Genomic DNA, 7,144 nt, shown 5'->3' on the forward strand with positions numbered 1-7,144 from the left:
CGAGCGGACAGAGATTAGAAGAGAGCGGGGGTGAGCCCTGATCAACATGCGAGAGACCCCCGGGGCTGCAGCAACAATTAGCAACAAGAGGAGGAGGTGGTGGAGGAGGAGGAGGAGGACATTCAAATCCACATTCACATTCCTTCAGTGATGCTCCCGGACGCAGAGCAAGGTTATCAAACTCCAGGAGGCTGGCACGCAGTAGACACTAGGGGGCGTGTCACTACTATCACATGCTTTGAATTCAATTAGATGAAGGAGAGAACTTGGCTGCAGTCAGCAGAGGAGCAGAGGAGCCAACACTCATTACCGCCTGCATGACAACAAGTTCCTAAAAACACGAATCCTGACGACATTTGAAATCACGTCTGGCATCTCTAAAATATGCAGTGATTTGCAGTCTCTGTTTTGTTGATGTTTTTCATCTTGTATTGGGAGCCGCTGTGATGCTCCAGTAAAACCGCTACAGCTTAGACTGAAAGGTGACATTTTAAACTGGCCTTATTTATGTCAGTGGACTGCACTTACAGCGCTTTTCTTGTGTTGTGACCACTCAAAGCTGCTTTTACACTACATGTCATATTCACCCTTTCACACACATTCCCACACTGATGGCAGAGGCTGCTATGTAAAGTGCCCAACTGTCAAACAGTCATCACATTCACACACGAAGGCTATGCCACCGGGGGCAATTTGGGGTTCAGTCAGTGTCTTGCCCTTTGACATTGAGGGAGCTGGGGATCGAACCACAAACCTTCCGACTCTACCACTGAGCCACAGCCGCCCCAAAACCCTCTCTCATGTGCTTTTTTTGCATCTCAAAAACAATCACTGGAAACACAACAGACGCAACACACACACACACACACACACATACACACACATACACACATAGACAAAAACAACACTAATATAATCAAATTGACACTCGCACATAAACAACACCAACTTTAAACACACACACACACACACATAATCTTTCAAACACACTTTTGTCTCCATTACATTCATGCTAATAAGTCACATTGAATTTAATTGATTGAATCAGTGTAAAATAAGCGTGCATGTGAAGCTTGTATAAAGATCGAAACATGATCAAAGATCAGACTGACCCCACGCAGGAACATCCCAGAAAGGCCACCAAGAAAAAAGTTTTCTAGCCATCATTTCTCTGCTTCTTCCTGCTCTCAGATATTTGTGGACTAATTCTCCTCAGATCAGTTTTTCACAATAAAATCTGCAGGTCCTTCATAGAAACAAAAGTGGCACACTCACGCTAGTTCAATGTATGGCCACAAGTGTTATTCATATTTTTGGCACTTCCTGTTGTGTAATATAAAAGCTTAAAGATTATGAAGTTTGTGCACATTATTTTAGGCCATTCTGGATAAAGTTTTTTCGTTGTTATTTCCAAGCACTTATGAATTTGATTCTAAAGTAAACCCCAGAACAATCTCTTTTCCTCTTCCTCTCTCTTCCTGTGCCACAGGTTCTCAGTCTGGCTCCTGGAAGCCTCACTTGACTGGATCCCCCAGCTTGCAGATGCTGCGCAAAAAAAAAAACCCTCAGAAAACCCGGGCTCCAAATCCAATAACACAAGAAGCAGTATTTCAGTGTCTCTCCGATACGCCTCTTTCCAAGTCCTCCACTCACTGTGTGAAATCGATTCCCAGTGTGTGGAGAATTTGCGCCCCTGTTGGCATTGTTGTGCAGACACATGCCGGGGTTTATGATGCCCTTGGACGCCAGAAGTGCTTCCTCCCCCTCTCTTACTTACTGAACCAATCTCCACCTCATGTTCTTTTGTTTCAGTTTGTTTGTGCTCCAAAGCACTTATCTCGCACATTCAGTTCAGGGACAGCTTTGTGGCGACAACAATGAAACGCCGGTGCCCAGAAAGTTTCTCCACGCCTCTTGAGAAATGCTAATTTATTATTGGACACTTTCTTACAAGTCTGTGCAGCTTCAGTCCAAAAAAAGTTTGCTTCTGTCGCCTACTTCTGCCGGGGTTCAATTCTGAAGAGTTTATGCAACACGAAATGTATACAGCTACATTAGAGGATTGTGCGTTGGCTGCTTTCTTTCAGGTTGTTGTCTGAGTTATTATTTTCTATCAGCTGCTAATGCATTAAAGAAGAATCCAGCTCGAAGGGAAAATTGCTCTCTGACAGCAGCGGACTCATTAAAGGTGTTTGCAGCTGTTATGAGAACACTTTATGTATGAGCTGTGACAATGCAAGATCTGATTTATTAACTTCCTAATGCTTATATACTTTCCTGTAATGCCTGAAAGTGTCATAATTGTCAAGTGATCTGCATATCTCGGAGCAATATCTCCAAAGCTAATATGAAAGGAAGATTCTCGTATCTTCTTTAATATGTTTTTATGTACACCCTGCTGTGAGGGTGGAATGAGGCTGACTTCAATCTCAGACATGATCAGCAGACAGAGCTTTGCTTGAAATGAATGCTCTGCATGATAGACATCTTCTCTGACCTCTTCCATTTCACGTGAAAAAACCTTAAACTTGAATCTGCATGGTTTTTTTTTAGATCCTCTTGGAAATTAAATTATAAGTTGTAGGGATAAAAATTGTGCCAAAGGAAAGCGGTGAAAATATTCAAAAATATAGTGCCACTTAAACTGTAGGGTATGTATGTAGGTAATTTCAAGCTTCATCTTTCACTCTGTGATACCTGTGGAGTAGCTTAGCATAATTTACAGTTAAAAAAACTCTCTGTGCAGGCCCTCATAAAGCCTCTGCCTGAAACGTCTCAGTCAGCTCTCTCCCTTTCAGAAAACCCCGCCCCTACAAGCCCGCTTTCTTCTGATTGGCCTGCTGAGGCTGCACTTTGTGACGTCACAAATTGCAGCGCGTAGAAAAAACTGTGTGAAACCTTTCGTCCACAGCAGCCTGCAAACTGAGCTGAGAAGGATTACTCCAACATACTTTTACCTACAGATCTGAAACTTCCAACATGACATCCAATATGTCTTAAAATGTGAAACAGCATAATACCACTCTCTTTAAGTTTTGTTATATGTCGGGCTTCTTAAATGTGGCTGAAGTACGTGTTCTGCATGACCCCATGTACAGCATCAGTTCTGGTACTCCAGCCGGTTTCTCCAAACAGGGCCATTCACCATTAACCTCATACAACCCACTTCAAAAGCTCTCCCTTTAACATTATTTGTTTTATGTGTGGTGTAACAAGATATCTCTCTGCAGCGACGCTTATTCTCTGCAGCTCGTACAGTGTTAGTGTGTCCTCTGTTTGTAGCCTCTGCTTCTGATTTAAACGCTGAGAGATGATGTATTTTTTGGAGATTCATCAGAAGACAGTTTGACCACAAAGGCCTCGCTCTAATAGCTCATTGACTCCTCTCCTCCGAGCTTGCGTTGCGGCCTCGGCATCCGACCAGAAAACATAATCCTTCGCCTAAGTGGAATAAAAAGGACACACTGAGGAGACAATATGTCCCATGTGACTTCATCCCAGGCCAACCCCATCAGCGCACCAGCACCCCCCACAGAGGCTCAGCGAGTCACCTTAGAGATCAGTGACTGACTCCCCAGCCACCTGCTGTATAAATATTCAATGTGCACTAAAGATAACCTGGCTCGTGCAGCGGGGAGAGAGAGAGGAAGAGCGATGTTGGACAGAAGACATTAGAATATAGGGAGCTCTACTGTGGCTGCGTGGCGTGTTGGCCTGCAAAGGTCACGTTTGAAAGCTTGGTAAATATTTAATAACTTTGATCACCAGGTCTCAGCGGTAATGTACAGCTTTAATTAGAGAATGTGAACACGATAAAGATAAAATAATCCTATTTGAGCAGATTTACAGGATGCAAATCTTAGGAGAAGAATGTGTGATCATGCCAGAAAACGTGATAGGCCCTTCTCTTGCACAACAACAGCACGTGTTGATTTTACTTTCCCTCTGAATCATTTGTGGCTGTGCATGAGCTAAAATATCATAATGTCCTCTGAGGCCTCACATAACCTTTCTTTGTTGTCTCCATGCAAAGTAAAGCTGTCACACAGCGCAGCGAGTGGCCTATAGGATTTCTTCTTCGTCTCTTTTGAGCAACAGAAGTTGATTTTGCCCGGAGGAGGAAATTGGCAAACCCGCCTGCTCGCTCTCTTTTCAGGATGCCAGGCCGCATATAAATAAAACATACCATGGCCAGACTGCGTTTTTATAAATAGACGACCCACAGAGCTTAGCCTCTCCGTCATGCCATGTTTCATCCCTGTTTGAACATGATTTCAGTGGAGGACGGTTAAATACTGTGTACAAAGAGAGAAGAGATTCAGGTTACCTCTGTCACATGGACGTTACATCAGACCCAGCAGCAATTAGCCTCAATATCACATACCTGGTGTTTGTGCACATGCAATTTTCATTAGCAGCCGTCTATGCATCCACTTTTCTGAAGGTCAGCATCTCCACATGTTGCCATGCAGTGTAAAGTGTGTACACATGATTTACTGTTCGCCTGACAGAGGACGCTGGAAACACATCACTGAAAGCGTGAGCAGAATGGAAATCACAACATGTCTCTAACATGTGGCTTGCAGATGACATGTAGGGGTATGGTAGCTCAGTCTATAGGGACTTGGCTTGGGAACCAGAGGGTGGCCGGTTTAAGTCCAGGTACGGACCAAGCGGGGAATTGGGGCTGGTAGCTGTTCATTTCCTGAGCACTGTCGAGTTGTCCTTGAGCAAGGCACTGGATCCCCTGACTGCTCGGGGCGCATGTCCATATGCAACCCCCTCACTCTGACATCTCTCCATTAATGCATGTCCATAGAGTCCTGTTTGTGCATGTGTGTATTCCCGGCCTTTGTGTGTGTGTAGCATGTTTGTAAAAACAGAGTGATAAAAAAGTAAACTCCCCTCAGGGATTAATAAAGTATGTCTTCTTCTTCTTGTGAATGAGAAGGCACTTAGCCTTTGACCCTAAACTACACGGTTAAAGAACAATCAATACCAATCCAAATGATTGTGACCATCAAAGTAAAGCTCTCCATCATATATTAGGAGATTGCCAAGAAGAAGTGTGTCACACTTTTTGTTCTCAATCATTACTTCATTTATCTGCTGTGCATGTAACGGTACAGTCTGTGTCTTCAGCCTGTAAATGTGAGTAGATTATTTGGAGATGTGTTATCCATTTTTAGACGGAGAAGAAATTGCAGTAAAGCAGAGATTAACAATGTTGGAAGGTAACCTTTAAGATCATATAATGGAGACGTAAGTTGCCCTTTCGTAAAACAGCTTTCACAGCATTTTGTATGGTCCTCCTGTCTGTGTTAATGTTTGTTTTGTAAAGTCCTGTAAAGATATCTTGTGCCACTGAAATGTCCATTTTCACGTGGGTAGGAAAGAAGTTATAACATAACACTTGGATGTTTTATCAGTATTGGTAAAATAGTATTTCCAAACTAACTGTGATGTCACAGAATCCTGCTTAAATGTGTCTGGTTGTCAAGAAAAAGTTTACCTGATAATAATATCATGCATCTTTAATAAAACCTAAGGACAACGAAATAGATCAATGTAAACCTCCAACCGAGCTCATATAACTAGTTACGCATCCTGGTGAAAGCTACTGTATGTTTTCCATGAGATCTATACATCCCTTAAGGCCATGCCTTGTGTTTAATCATGTAATCGTGGTGCATAGTGTAACTGTTCTTATCTCCTAAAAGTGGGCAAAGGCTGTGTTCCTCCTGGTGAAATGTAACTTGATCTCACCTACTGAATCTGGGAGGCCACTGCTGGAGATTTATGGTCTCCAGAGATAACAACATTAAATCCCTCGGCGTAGCTTTTCTGCATGCTCCATCCCTCCTCTCCGCAGTCAGGATGATGGATTGGGCTGCTAGTGTGAGAGGACTGAGGAGCACAGGCTGGACAGCAGCAGCGGGGACAGGACATTTAGTGTGATTGACCAGGCAGGATTGTGGGTAATGGTCTCATCGATATTGGCTGAGGGTCTGCCTCTCTGTCACCCGCTCTGAATTTAAATGATTTCAGGATGTTTATTATAACAGACTCTGTTCAACAGATTGCTCGTATAGATATTTGATTTCTGTGCACCAGTGGGGATTTAACAGAAACAAGACCACACATGTAGGCCTATATCAGAATGCAAAAGCTTATTAAGGTGCTGTTTTTGGTTTCAATAGGAAATCTGGCACCACTCTCAAAGGACACCATTTAAAAAGAGTAAAATTTTGTAGTTATTAAATTTAACTTATTTTCTGTCCCAGACTGTTTTTGTTTTTCACGTCAAACGTCCTCGCAGTTTTTCCGAGTGTTAGAGTTCCTGGTTTCCTGATTGCTGCCAGTTTTTGACCTTTCATTCACCTTCTCCTTGCTGGAATGGTTTGCTTGTTTTTGTAACAGTATTGATCTGTTTTGGCAGGTAAAGACTGATTTAAGCCATCAGGGTTTTTTTTGTGATTGATGTTTGATTTTTCCTTGTTTATAACCACTTGTTACAGCACGAACTGGCCAAAATGGATTTAAGTCAAATTCAGTGCACGTTGCATGTTCAAGGCAGCCATATCCACCATCACCACAAGAGGCTTACCTTAGTAGGGGTAAATGAGCTCTTGGAGCAGCAGGAAAGCTTCCAGGCTTCCATTGATGGCAAGGTTGGCCTGGCAGGTTGGCTCCAGCAGTTAATGGCATGGCTTGATCCCATTTTCAGAACTCGCACAGTTCCAGCACATAGTCCCGCTCTTGTTCCCGGTCCAGTTCCCGCTTGCACCGCTGCGATTCCACATCTCACCCAAGCAGAGGAGTTTTCAGGGGAGTCTGGAAGTTGTCTATTGTTCCTTTTGAAGTGTGGACTCGTCTTTGAGATGCAGGCTTACTCCTTCCCCAGCAACGAAGCCAAGGCATCTGCATAATTACTCACATGCATGACGAAGCATTGGCTTTAGACCCTATGGTGTGTCATTCCCCTGCTCTGTTCACTAAAACTCTGCCTAAGATCTTCGATAGCACAGCAACTGCCCGGGAGGCAGTGGGGGCTCTCTTAACTCTGCGGCAGGGAAGGTGGGAGGATCGCACTACGCAATAGAGTTCAGCACCTTGTCAGCTGACAGTGGCTGGTACTCTCATA

This window comes from Semicossyphus pulcher, unplaced genomic scaffold, assembly GCF_022749685.1.
Source record: "Semicossyphus pulcher isolate SPU_LCO1_2020_fin unplaced genomic scaffold, fSemPul1.0.p SCAF_14, whole genome shotgun sequence".
NCBI classification, from domain to species: Eukaryota; Metazoa; Chordata; class Actinopteri; order Labriformes; family Labridae; genus Semicossyphus; species Semicossyphus pulcher.